Source organism: Suricata suricatta, chromosome 2, assembly GCF_006229205.1.
Source record: "Suricata suricatta isolate VVHF042 chromosome 2, meerkat_22Aug2017_6uvM2_HiC, whole genome shotgun sequence".
NCBI lineage: Eukaryota > Metazoa > Chordata > Mammalia > Carnivora > Herpestidae > Suricata > Suricata suricatta.
Window position 1 is genome coordinate 42,786,395 of NC_043701.1, and position 14,391 is coordinate 42,800,785.

Sequence of the window (14,391 nt, forward strand, 5' to 3'; positions counted from 1 at the left end):
TTTTATAGAGGTCTGGAGGTCCTAAACAGCACAATAGGAAAGCACGAGTGAAATCTGGGTATTGCCAATGTGACTTCATTAGTGCCCAGAGGTTGGTAAAACCTAGAGCTCCATAGGCCTGACAGTCAAGATGGAAATACAGAGGAAGACACTGAGTGAATTTATTCACAGAATGCTACAGAACAGTCCAAGCCTCTTATAAGAGGTAAGAAACCTGAGGCTCCGAAGAAACACCCAGGAGGTCTACTGTTAGCACTGCTCCATCCTCAACCTCATTGGCTAGGCTGCCTTTGAAATATGCAAATTGGACTAGGTTACTCCTTACTCTGTGCTATGGTGGCTGGTTGCATATTTGGTTTCCCCACCAGAGTGCCTGGAGTTCTCTGCACCCCTAGCACTATGTTTAATAAATAGAGGGTGATCAAGAAATAATTAGCTGGATAGAGAGATGGTAAGATAGAGAACTAGGATATTAAGGTTGAGAGGACTTTGGAGATCCTTAGTTTAGTCTTGTGGGATTTTCCGAAGACCCTATATACAATAGCAACCATCTGTCTAGGCATGGTTGTCTTCACAGTCCAAAATTACAACTTTTGGAGGCAGTTCACTACTTTCAAGGATATGTGTAACCAGCAGAAAGCTATTCTTATACTGAGCCAAAATCTGCCCCCTTGGCCCTTAGTCTACCCTCCAAAACCATGCACAATAAATCTAACCTCTCTTCTACAAGACAGCCCTTTATATCTGTGAAGACAGCAGTTCTGTACCCTCTCCTCCAGAATAAACAGCCTCAGTTCCTCCAGCTCTTCCTAATATAAACATGGTTTCAAGTTTTCTCTCCAACCTGACCACTTGTCTTTGAATAGGCTCCAATTTTAAACACTTAAAATTTTATACAGCTAACTAGAGAACCCCAAACTGACCCCAAGACACTAGGGCTGGGAATGGGAGTACAGGTTAAGAAAAAGCCATCCCTCCCATTTACAGCCTGGCCTCTGGTTGCCTCTGCTCTCTTGGCAACTGCATCAACTCTTGATTCACAATGAGTAACTAGATGACTAAACTCCATAGCTTTTCCACACTTGCCACACATCTTCCTTCTATACTTGTGCAGTTGGTTCTTTAAACCTACGGGCGAACTCTATATATGTCCACTGGAAAACCTCCCACTAATCGCCAAAATCAAAGTATTCTACTTTAGTGACCCATTGTATATACTACTAAGCAAATGACGTTACAAATTAATTACTTTACAATGACCTTGAAAATCCTTTCAAAAGATACCAAACACCATAAAAACAGCTTCCTACTCCAAACCACTAAAGAATACTAAACCATTAGTAACCACAAAGACATCTCTATACAACTACCAAAATCTAGACAAATATCTAAAATGGAATCTATGTTTCAAGGATAATGGGAAAAGGTAAATTAAGACAAAATAGCAAACCAGATATCATCTGAGAGGACATATTTTCAAGTTGCTTCCAGAGCCATTGACAAAGACCTCTACATTATAAGAAGGAAAGATCTTTTGTATATAATTTGGCATTTCTGTGCTCTGTGGTCATTTCAGCACTGAAACAGTTCCTACAATTTTATAGACTATTTGTCTAAGCAAACTACGATTTTCATAAGTAGATTACAGAAGCATATTAGATCATTTAAGTAGATATGGCATTTAGTGAACATGGAGGTACTATGAATTTCCTTTCTTATTGCCAATTTGCAGATCTAGTCAAAAACCATGTCATGTTTAGGTATTTGGCATGAATATTTCTTTAATATAATGAGGCATGATGCCAATACATCAGAAGAATTGCTACTAAAATATAGGATTGTTATTTGGAAGGACTATATTGCTACATAAACTCAAATATGATAATAAAAGGAAAGTTTATGCACATACCTAATCTTTATCCTTTACAGTTGAGTATCAATTGTACTAACATTTTGCCTCTTCTAACTGTGAGAGTGAAAGAAAATCCTAATTTGGGGAAAATTGTGTTAAAAGGTATCTATCTAGAAGGGGAGAGACTACTAAGCATGTGCTCTTCAGTGAGAACTGATTTGATTTTACTTCTCAAATCCAATGTGTGGCTTTTAGAAAATAGCAGATGGGAAGTTCAACTAATTAATTAATTAATTAATGTGTGAAAAAATCAATAAATAAATTTAAATGTACATGTTAGTCTGTTTTATCTTCTTTACAACCCATGTTGGAATTAGAAATTAACTTATTTGTCAGGTTTTTGGTGCTTACTTTACCTAGTCTAGTATTGATAACTGGGGTTTTCCTTTGTTCCCAAGGATTAGGTTCAACCCCATGTGGTAACTTCACTTTTGGCTTAGTCCTTTCTACCTGAGCCCCTACACTGGGAGCCTGCTTACAATGTTACTCCTTTGTGGACTGGGCTGCCGTACTCCTGCCACATGCTCTCCAATGAACTGGACCCAACAGCTGTGGCCCTGCTGTCTGACTTCTCTAATGTCAAGTTGCTGGCTGCACGCATCCACCAACATGGCTTCCCAGTGCTCAGCTTTCATGTTTCACCTGCCTGTGTGGAGGCTGCTATTCCCCGCGCTGGTTCCAGATGCCTCTCTGTACTAGGATGATGCCTCACTTCTATGAGTCAGCTTTGAAAATTCAAGGCTTTGGCTTTCCCTCTCTGTTCCTCCTCCTGACTGAAGTCAGTCAACTGAGCTACGCTCTTTGTTATCCAGGAAGCAGGGAGCCACCGCTGAGTTTCCAACTTCTGTGCAACCTGCTCTGCTAGTCTGCACTGGTCAACGTGCCTAAATACCAGCACTAGCAAGCGGTTTTTGAGAAACAGTGAGAAGCAGAACGTTTGACCATGCTTGTAAAGTTAATTTCCTAGGGTATCAACCAAAGTAACCAAAGAAAAAATTAAACCAGAAGAGTATTCTCCTACCACCAGTGCTTTAAAACAACCAGGTTGAAGACGACTGCCTCTAGGTTTCCAGGTTCCGACTTCACCTCATTCATCTCAACCGCCCCTTCACTGTAAGACCTTAGGTAAATCACTTAATCTCTGTGGGCTACCATAAAACAGGAATAACACTACGTGCCATCCGAATCTTACATGAATGATAAGACACTCTGAAATCGTAAGTGGAAGATACTATGAAAAAAGTACATATATTCAATCCTACTTATAAAAAATCAGAAAGTAAAAATACACAATTGAAATCCAATGTGGAAAGTAACATCTTTAAACTTTCATTCAAATTAAAAACTTCTGCAAATTTATGTTTATAATAAAAACACTACCACATCCTTACCTATAGTAGCATAGGGGGAAATATCACAAAATCCCATTACCAAATGTGCACACAGTTCTAAGGGAGAGAGGAAAGGTAAAAAAGGAGATCTGTCTAACGGAGCAAATGGAGATCATGTAGCCATAGCCCAGAGATCAGCTGAGAAGAGAAAACTCTCAGAAATAAGTTATCTTACATTATACATTTGAAGATAAAATAAGCTTTACCTCATTCATTTATCTGAAAAAGAGAACAAAGAGAAGTGAATTTCCTCTTGAATAAATGTAAAGGGTGCACAAGGAAAAGTCTTTGGTTGTGCTGTATTGTAGGATTGCATGATTAGCCAAGATGAGCTAAAAATAATCACAGGAAGGGTCATTGCAAATTGAGGTACAAACAAAATTTAGTGCTATATTTGTAAATTATACAATTCTGGAAGATGAGACAATTTTTCAGGATTTGTCTGGGTTCAGTTTATTTCCAAAGAATAGGTTGTATTCAGTGAATCTTTCTCTCATGCAGAGAGCTCAAAATGTTGAGCTATTTACCCTGAAAAGTAAAACAGTTATTTGAACCTAAAACACAATAAAATAAAAAGATTAAAAGTATGCTTATTGTGATGTGCACTGAGCAATGTCTAGAATTGCTGAATCACACTATATTGTATGCCTGAAACTAATATAACACTGTATGTTAACGAAACTGGAATTGAAATTTTTAAAAACAGGGAAAAATGACCAAATAATAAATACAAATCTTCAAGAATTAAAAAAAAGACACCAACCTATATGGCCTCTGTGGCATCATAATAAGCTTCAGATTATTATATTGAACAGTTTTTAGAAAATAAAGCTTTGAAAAAAATCAGCTTTAAATTTTTCAACCCATCACTAGTCAAATGAAACATTCCTTTGAAATTTTAATCTGAAGTTATTTATTGGACTTTTGGGAGTTCTCTACTTCTTGGCCATGATTCAACCAAAAGTAGAACAGGGTACTGGACTTATCACCACTGCTTTGTGGAAAATGAAGTACACGGCTTCCTAACAGTTAACAGTCTAAACACTTTGATGAACAGAAGACAGGCAACCTTCATAGAGTTTAGCTGCAATACAAGCAGAAAGCACAAGACTGCTTCAAACCAACGTGCTCTGGTTGTGTGTTTACGCTTATGTTTTGCATTTGACTGGCGATGCCCCAACCAACTAAGCACTAACAAAGTTTGGTTCAGGAAAAGCTCCTGAGCAACATGCACTATTCTACAAAACAAACAAGCAAAAACCCATTAAGACTGGAAAATCAAATTGATTGATAATGAAGATTCAGGAAGAAAGTTCCTCTGGCAGTGGTGCATTAGATCATTTCTACAAATTATCCTACTGAAAATAACTAGAAACAAAGATATAAAAAGCCTGTCTTTTAAGGCACAGGAAAGCTAACGAGATAGTGATAGGAGACAGTGGAGGCCCAAGAAGTTAAGTCCTGACTTTGAGGCGGCTTTTCCCACTGAAATCATTAACCTAACATGCATCACGGATCGTTCACTTACTCACCACATCTCACTAATGACTTATGCTTGCTTGAAATTTCCATATAAGAGGCAGCGTGGATCATGAAAAATGCATTGGATTGGAAGTCAGAAGACCTAAGCTGAATTGTGGCACCCTTCCTTACAAGCTGTTTGTTTTGGGAAAATTATTTTAGTTCTCTAGGTTTTGGTTTCCTTATTAGTTAAAAACCAGAAAATGATTTTTCCTTGCCAGATGCTCATAGATTTGAGACATATTTAGCAATTTATGTACATAATTCTATACTACCATTCTTACTTGTAAGAGTTCTCTCTAAAAGGTTACCTTTTCTGGGCTTGTTCCTGCGAATAGCCCCAGAAATAGTAGCAACAACGGCACTGAGAGTAAAAATCTCTTATGTGCTAGAAAATGTGCTGAAAATTTTACAAATCTATTTTGGTTAATTCTTACTATTATCCTATGAAGGCAAGTATTACAATTTCCAACTAACTAACTAACTGCTCTAGATATAAGGTATTTCAGAAAGGAAGAGTTGTGACAGAATCCAGGACTGTGAGACCCTAATCTTCTCCCTTTTATCTCCCCATCCTCTAGATTTGGAAGGAGACAGAACAGAGCTTTATGCAGCTCCATATAAAAAATGAGAGACTTGTAGGGCGCCTGGGTGGCTCAGTTGGTTAAGTGTCTGAGTTGATTTTGGCTCAGGTCATGAGCTCATGGTTCATGAATTCCAGCCCTGTGTCCAGCTCTCCGTCCCAAGATGGAGCCTGCTTGGGATTCTCTCTCTCACTCTCTCTGCCCCACCCTGTTCTCGCTCTTTCTCTCTCTCAAAATAAACAAACAAACAAACATTAAAAAAAAAGGAGTGCTCGCTTCGGCAGCACATATACTAAAAAATTGGAACGATACAGAGAAGATTAGCATGGCCCCCGCAAGGATGACGCAAATTCGTGAAGTGTTCCATAAAAAAAAAAAAAAAAAAAAAGGAGAGCCTTGTAAAGGGTGGATATGGGAGGGAGAAAGTCAAGAATGCAGGTTTCAGAGACGAATTAAATGTGTTCACCTTTTCCTAACATTAAATTGAAAATTAACGTCTATCTTAGTAGCCAGTAAAAACACAAGTGGTATTTTCAGGTATCAGCCTGAGATCATATCATAAACCACCACAATTGCTTAACATATGGTAGTTACTTAGATGGGTTGGTACATATGTTTATGTATATGTTTGCTGTTTTTATGTAAATAAATGTTACTTTTATCCTTAAGAAAACAATAAAATTGAAAAATAAATCTTGAGCACTTATGCTACAGAGCACTTCTTTCCCATTTCATTGTGTGTCTTTCAATCTATTGTTGTCAGATCATCTTAGGCTCCTTTTACTAAACTGGGCTTTAGAAAATATCATATGAGGTCTTCTCCCAGAAAATTTATGGTAACAATTAACATATTCACAGGACCAAAATTTAAATACCTTCTGGATTCAAGTGAATGAATAAACTGCATATAATTAAATAAAATGTTACTGCATATGATCTATGCCAGTTTGGATGGGTCAAACTTACAAAAGAGTCCACCAAAGCTTTAGCACCTGCATAAACTACTGAAACTGACATGTACAAATAGTCTTAGGACACCATGTCCCCTGAAAGCATAACAATGGTCAGAGTAACTCTGCTGAGTCTGAATTCTAGTCGTTTCAGGGACTCACTATTAAGAATACCTAAGCAGACACTCTTATTATAAAATCATGACACATGAGGTCATAGACTCCTTAAGTACCCAAATATCTGATGGAGTCTGGGGAAAACTTAACAAAGCTAGGATAAGAGAAGAACATGTGAACAAAGTAAAGGCATCAATTTCTGCCCTAATGATGCTATGGTCTTAATCTCAAAGAACAAGGAAAGACCAAACTAGAGAAAATGCCCCAAAATACATTAAACCACTGATTTAAGTGTGGGAAGTACAGGATCCTTATCTTTTTGTTTTTGTCTCCTCCATTGAATTACTTTGGATTTTTCAAAACCACCCAGTAGCTTCACTATTTTAAGTTGTGGCTTCTTTCTTGTTCAAGGCCACCAATGGATCTGAAACAGAGATAAGAAGATCCACATACTAGGTTTCTATTTTCTTTCAAACAGAACTCTGGAGAAGTCTGGAGAAAAGGTATCTAGAATGGTGTCTGAAGTTAATGAGTGGCAAAAGATTCAGTGTTAGTGTCATTTTTCACAATGATCACAGAAACATAGCAGCACAAATCTCAAAGTTCAATAGCAATTATTTAAGAGATGGTATGTGTACCCTATATTGTTCCTAATTTTAAATGTCTTTGTCCATTTACTAAAACATTAATTTGAGTCCATATAGTCATTTATTTTAAAAATATTTATTAAGAGACAAATGATACAAGACTTAATACTAAATATTGTGAGGTTTAAAAGAAATGGAAAAACATTCTGTGCTCATGGATCGAAAGAATAAACATTGTTAAAATATCATCATTACCCAAAGCAATCTACACATTCAATGCAATCCCCATCAAAATTGCACCAATATTCTTCTCAAAACTAGAACAAACTATTTTAAAATTCATATGGAACCACAAAAAAACCCCAAATAGTCAAAGTAATATTGAAGAAGAAGAACACCAAAATGGGAAGTATCACAATCCCAGACTTTAGCCTCTACTACAAAGCTGTCATCATCAAGACAGTATGGTATTGGCACAAAAACAGACACATGGACCAGTGGAATAGAATAGAGAGCCCAAAACTGGACCCACAAGTGTATGGCCAATTAATTCTTGACAAAGCAGGAAAGAGTATCCAATGGAAAAAAGACAGCCTTTTCAACAGGTGGCGCTAGGAGAGGTGGACAGCAACATGTGGAAGAATGAAATTAGACCACTTTCTGACAACATTCACAAAAATAAACTCAAAATGGATAAAGGACCTGAATGTGAGACAGGAAACCATAAAAACCCTAGAGTAGAAAGCAGGAAATAGCCTCCTAGACCTCAATCACAGCAATTTCCTCCTCGACACATCCCAAAAGGCAAGGGAATCAAAAACAAAAATGAACTATTGGGACCTCATCAAGATAAAAAGCTTCTGCAATGCAAAGGAAACAATCCAAAAAACTAATAGGCAACCGACAGAACGGGAAAAGATAGTGGCAAATGGCATATCAGATAAAGGGCTAGTATCCAAACTCACCAAACTCCATACCTGAAAAACGAATAATCCAGTGAAGAAATGGGCAGAAGACCTGAACAGACACTTCTCCAAAGAGGACATCCAGATGGCCAACAGACACATGAAATGATGCTCAGTGTCACTCATCATCAGGGAAATACAAATCAAAACCATGCTGAGCTACCATCTCACACCAGTCAGAGTGGCTAAAATGAACAAATCAAGAGACTACAGATGCTGGTGAGGATGTGGAGAAAGGGGCAACCTCCTACACTGTTAGTGGGAATGTAAACTGGTGCAGCCGCTCTGGAAAACAGTGTGGAGGCTCCTCAAAAAACTATCCATAGAACTCCCCTATGATCCAGCAATAGCACTGCTGGGGATTTACCCAAAGGATACAGAAGTGCTGATGCATAGGGGCACATGTACCCCAATGTTCATAGCGGCACTTTCTACAATAGCCAAATCATGGAAAGAGACTAAATGTCCATCAACCGATGAATGGATCAGAAGATGTGATCTACACACACACACACACACACACACACACACACAATGGAATACTACATGGCATTGAGAAAGAATGAAATCTGGCCATTTGTAGCAAAATGAATGGACCTAGAGGGAGTCATGCTAAGCCAAATAACTCAGGCAGAGAAGGACAGATACCATATGGTGTCACTCAAGGTCTAACAGGAGAAACCTAACAGGAGACTATGGGAAGGGGAAAGGCGGGGGAAAGAGTTAGGGAGAGGGAGTGAAGTAAATCATGAGAGACCTTTGAATGCTGAGAACAAATTGAGGGCTGAAGAGGGAGGGGGCAAAGGGGAAGGGGAGGTGATGGTCATGGAGAGGGGCACTTGTGGGGAAGAACACAGGGTGTTATATGGAAACCAACTTGGTAATAAACTATTAATAAAAAAAGGTAAATCAGATATGGATCCTACCTTAAAGTAATTTTCACTCAAATAATAACATAAGAATGTATACAAAAATATAATGATCCAGAAAACAAAATTTAGAGAGATGTACAGGTAAAGTACTCTTGCAATGATTTTGTTTCAACCCCCTTCCTAGAATAACATCAAGAATTATCTGTCAATAAGTTATTCAAGATAGAAGTCTTTACACCTGTCTATACAATAGGGTAACTTCCCATCAGTTTTGTGGAAAATCATTATATATATGGATATATAGTTTGAGTTCATTCCAGTGCAAGTCCAATTTGTCAGCATTTCCTAGTATAGAATCCAACAGAGGTAGATACAAATAGAAAATATAAGTTACACTTAACCTTGATGAAGTTGCAGAAGAGTGAGACTATAGTATGATTATATCTTCTGTTCATTTTTTAACTGATTGCTCATTTTTAGTATTGATTTGTATAAGTTATTTGTATATTTTGGATATTAACCCTTTATCAGATAGTTCATTCACAAGTATCTTCTTCCATTCAAAGACATGAAAGACATTTTTCTAAAGAAGACTTACAGATGGCTAACAAACACATGAAACATTACTCAACATTACTGATCATTAGGGCAACAGAAATCAAAGCTACAATGAGATATTATCTCATGTCTGTCAGAATGGCTATAATTTACAACACAAGAAACAACAGGTGTTGGCAAGGATGTGGAGAAGTGAGAACCATCTTGCACTGCTGGTGGGAATGCAAACTGGTACAGCCACTCTGGAAAATAGCATGGAGGTTCCTGGAAAAGTTAAAAACATAACTACCCTATGATCCAGCAATTGCAGTACTAGGTGTTTACCCAAAGAATACAAAAATACTAATTCAAAGAGATACATGCACCTTGATATTTATAGCAGCATTATCTACAATAGTCAAACTATGGAAGCAGCCCAAATGTCTATCAACTGATGAATGAATAAAGAGGATGTAATATATATATGCAATACAATATTATTCAGCCATGAAAAAGAATGAAATCTGCCATTTGCAACAACATGGGTGGAGCTAGAGAATATTATGCTAAGTGAAATACATCATGTGCAATTTAAGAAGCAGAACAAATGAACAAAGTGGGGATAAAAAGAAAGAGGCAGACCAAGAAACAAATTCTTAAGTATAGCAAACAAACTGATGGTTACTAGAGGGGAGGTAGGTAGGGCGTTGGGTAAAACAGGTGATGGGAATTAGGAATGCACTCGTTGTGATGAGCACTGAGTATCGTATGGAAGTGTTGTATCACTATAGTGTATACCTGAAACTAATATTATACTGCATGTTAACTAATATGACTTTAATTAAAAGTAAATAAATAAAAATATCAGTAAGATCCCCTGGTCAAACCACCACCCATTGAAGGACCTGGGTGACTTCAGGTGGTTGAAGGTTCGACTCTTGCTTTTGGCTCTGGTCATGATCCCAGAGTCATGGGCCTGAGCCCCACATGGGGCTATGCATGAGCATGGAGTCTGCTTAAGATCCTCTCTTTCCCTCTCCCCTGCTTGCAACCTTTCTCATAATAATACTAATTTAAAACTTCTACTTAAAAAAAAAGTTTCCCCCTTAAATCAGGTTGTTTATTTTTGTGAGCCTCCTGGCTGTTATTTTCTGTCTGTGTGACCGTGGGCACACTTCCTCATCTGTAAACTGGAACTAGTAGTCCTGAGACAAGGACGCCAGCGTAAACGGTTTACCTGAGCGCTGACCCAAGAAGTGCTGGGGGTAGTGAGAAAGTAAAACTGGGCAGGGGGAGAAGCCAATAAACTGCTGTGCATTTGAGCAGTTACCACTAAAGGCAACTGGTGCAATCTTGTCAGACTACTCTGAGTGCAACCTGTGGGACTCCTCTGAGAGGTGGTATAGAACATACCTCGGATTTTCGCAGCCAGGGGGACGAGAGGGCTGGGGTATTAATCTCCCAATTCCCATCAGCCACTGATTGAACACAGAGGCTGTACAGCCTTGGCCAAACAGGAAGATCCACAGGCAAAAAAACCTGCAGATGTTCAGAAGGGAGAAGCTTTCAGGAACGGTGGGAGGCGAAGAGATTCGGGCAGATCCCACACAGCACCTGCTATACTCCCCTACTTCAAAGACACATAGGATTAAATGGGGTAGCATATGTAGAGTCCTTGGGCCAACATATAATACATAATAATGCTCAACAAAAGTTAGTTTTATTATTTTGAATTGTGGGAGGCAGGCCTCTGTGTGTGTGTGTGTGTGTGTGTGTGTGTGTGTGTGTGTGTGTTTTCTCTACTCTTTGCTCTACAAAATAGGGAAATCTGGTAATTAGTGAAGCTTCTAAGACTTGGTTTTGAGATTGCTAAAAACTAAATAGAAATATTTATAACTTTGAATTTAGAACAAATGGGTTAGAAAGCAACTAACCACTGCCATTAAGCCACAGAAATTAGATTCTATTTCCAGGAAAGTGGAAACTCTCGCTACTCTAAATGCAGAAAGTGAAGCATATCCCTGCTAATTTGATTTCATCTGCATATTCTTATTCACTGTGGTGGAAGAGAAGATCTGGGTTCCTGCACTTCTCATAAATGACACATCAGGGAAATTTAAACTCAGATTTTATAACTATGTTGTGCAATCCGTCAAATTCAAAGTGATAGCAATAGGTACTGAACCATCATTACTTTTCACAGGTTATTCATGGCTTTCTCTTCAAAAGGTAGCAACTGGTAAGATTTTTTCCGATTTATGTGAAATTTGCTTCTGGTCACGGATGCCTGCTTCATGATGGAAAACCAAGGTCTTGCCTTTTTCAATACCTTCCTGTCCCCAACTCAGACTACTCTCAAATTCCCTCTCAATAAAAAAAATGACTAAAATTATAATTCTTTTACTCTGTTTTTATAATTACAGTCCATCAATTCTAGGAGGTTCCCCACCACCACATTGTAACATCTCTGACATAGGGAAGTATCTTATCTAACAACTGCCGGGTTCCAGGCTCCAGTCATGCTACGTTGTCGCTGTCAGTGCCTGTGGATGCACACACAGCCTTTGTCCCAACTGTTCTGACATTATCATTTCAATTGACATATATACAATGCTCAGACTCTCCTATTGAACTGACTGTCATAAAAAATATATATATGTATGGCATACAGGAGGATGCTATGTGGGAAAACATGGATAGCAATGACATGGAAAGCTGAAAGATGATTTAAGAGAATCGAGAGAGAGAGAGAGAGCAAAAGCAGGGGAAGGGCAGAGGGAGAGGGACAGGGAGAATCCCAAGCGGGCTCTATGCCCAGCATTGAGCCCAATAATGGGGCTCAATCTCACTACCATGAGATCATGACTAGAGCCAAAATCAAGAGTCAGATGCTTAACTGAATGAAACACCCAGGGGCCCCTGTCTTTTAAAATATTACACTATGACTCACTGGATAAAAAGGTTGGAATAGGGCAGTTGGAAGTATAAATTTGAAATTAGTGAAGCATATATTCATGACAGAAGAATGACAACAATTCATATTTTTTGGCAAAAGCAAAAAGCTAAGTGCTTTCCAGGATGTAAGACAAGAAGATACAGATAGAGGAAATGTGTTATGCTTTGTTACTGAGATACATGCACCCACATTAGAATCCTATGCCAAGCAATGTAACTGAAGTAGGAGAAATTATCAAATCCCTAGAATAGATGTGGTTTGATTAATGTATCACACAGAACTATTATTTAAGTGATAAACATCAATTTGCCTAAAATTTCCTGGTAACTCTGGATGGAAGATGCTTAACTTAAAAAAATAAAGCTTTGAGATTAGTCAGAAAGGAAAGTATTTAAAATGGATATCAGAGGGCGCCTGGGTGGCTCCATTGGCTGAGCGTCCAACTCTTGATTTCAGCTGAGGTCATGATCCCAGGGTCATGGAATCAAGCCCCACGTCACACTAAGCTTGGGGCTTGCTTGGGATTCTCTCTCTCCTCCTCTGCCTCTCCCTCATTCATGTGTGTGCATATACTCTTTCTCCTCTCTAAAATTAAAAATTAAAAAATTAAATGGATATCAGAGGGCCAGGAGAAAATCAGGAAAGCAACAGTGGCCTGCTCTTAAATGCTGCAGCAGCAAAGCTCTTTGTGGCACACAGGTCACACACATGGCACACAGAACAATGCGATGTGGAAAAACATGGATAGCAATGGCATGGATCGCTGAAAGAGGAGTTAAGAGAATCACATTTCAAAGGTGGAGAAGTTCCAGGATCCCCTTAACCAATTTATGTTGTTTATATCTTCTTACTCAGACATGAGAGAAATATATGATAAACTATATGTCTAAATAAGTCTAAAAGAGTTTCCTCAATATTTATTAAAAACCTTAAGTGATGGGGTGCTTGGGTGGCTCAGTCAGTTAAGTGGTCGACTTCAGCTCAGGTCATGACTCGCGGTTTGTGAGTCTGAGTCCTGCATCAGGCTCTGGGCTGACAGCTCAGAGCCTGGAGCCTTCTTCCGATTCTGTGTCTCCCTCTCCCTCTACTCTCGCCTGTTCACGCTTTGTCTCTTTGTCTCTCAAAAATAAATAAATGTTAAAAATATTAAAAAAACAAAAAAACAACCAAAAAGCCCTTAAGTGACCCTTAAGTGTTCCTCCCCAAAAAAAGTTAAATGAAAAAAAAAAAAACACTATGTCATAGTTTAATTGACAGGTGTTTTTTTCTAAGTGGTCCGTAAAATAATGCTGTAATTTATAGCACCTTATTATTGAAACCCAGTAGTACTAATAGCTAGTAATTCTTGGATGATAGTCATAAACCTGACCCCATATTTGGCATTTCATGTACATTATCTCAATCAGTCCTCGCACGACTCTTGAGAGGTATACAAAGGGTACCCCATAATACCTGCACACCTCTGACAAGTAGTTCCCAAACGAGGTCACATATGTAGTGCAATTTTTTAAAACATGGTTTGGCACCTCTGTACTTGTAGTAGTAGTAGTAGTAGTAGTAGTAGTAGTAGTAGTAGTAGCAGTAATAGTAGTAGTAGTAACAGTAGTAGTATTTTAGTCTTCCAGATGAAATCTATAACTAAACATCAAAGCTGTGAATCTGAAAATGATGGTGAAGACACCCAAGGGAGGCTCAATATGTGGTCTACCTCACTGAGACCAAACAAGCAAGGTAATTTTCAGTTACTTTGTATAAAAAAAATAGAATTTGGATATGTCTTCTTGAGGAAGAAAAACCTTGTTATATGTACTTTTTTCATTCAATGTTTATTGTGTTCCAGTAAATATTCGTAGTAGGCCACAGCCAAGCTTAATGAAGGCCAGATTACCCAATAAAAAGAATATAGTACAGGAAAGGATATACTTTCAGTGAAAAAAGAAATTCCATGTGCAGCAACTCCTCAGACACTGACGTGGCCCTTCTCCCAGACTAACTGTGT

At 38.3% G+C, this 14,391-nt stretch overlaps 1 protein-coding gene and 1 non-coding gene across 2 annotated transcripts in view; one reads left to right on the plus strand and one right to left on the minus strand.

The window, feature by feature from the left end:
• The window catches only part of BBS9 (Bardet-Biedl syndrome 9), a 445,423-nt gene that overhangs the window by 71,794 nt on the left and 359,238 nt on the right, over positions 1-14,391 (minus strand). The gene's annotated exons all lie outside the window — the stretch shown is intronic.
• On the plus strand, positions 5,677-5,781 carry LOC115286132. Its single transcript, XR_003905890.1, has one exon. It is a non-coding gene; the product is annotated as a U6 spliceosomal RNA (small nuclear RNA).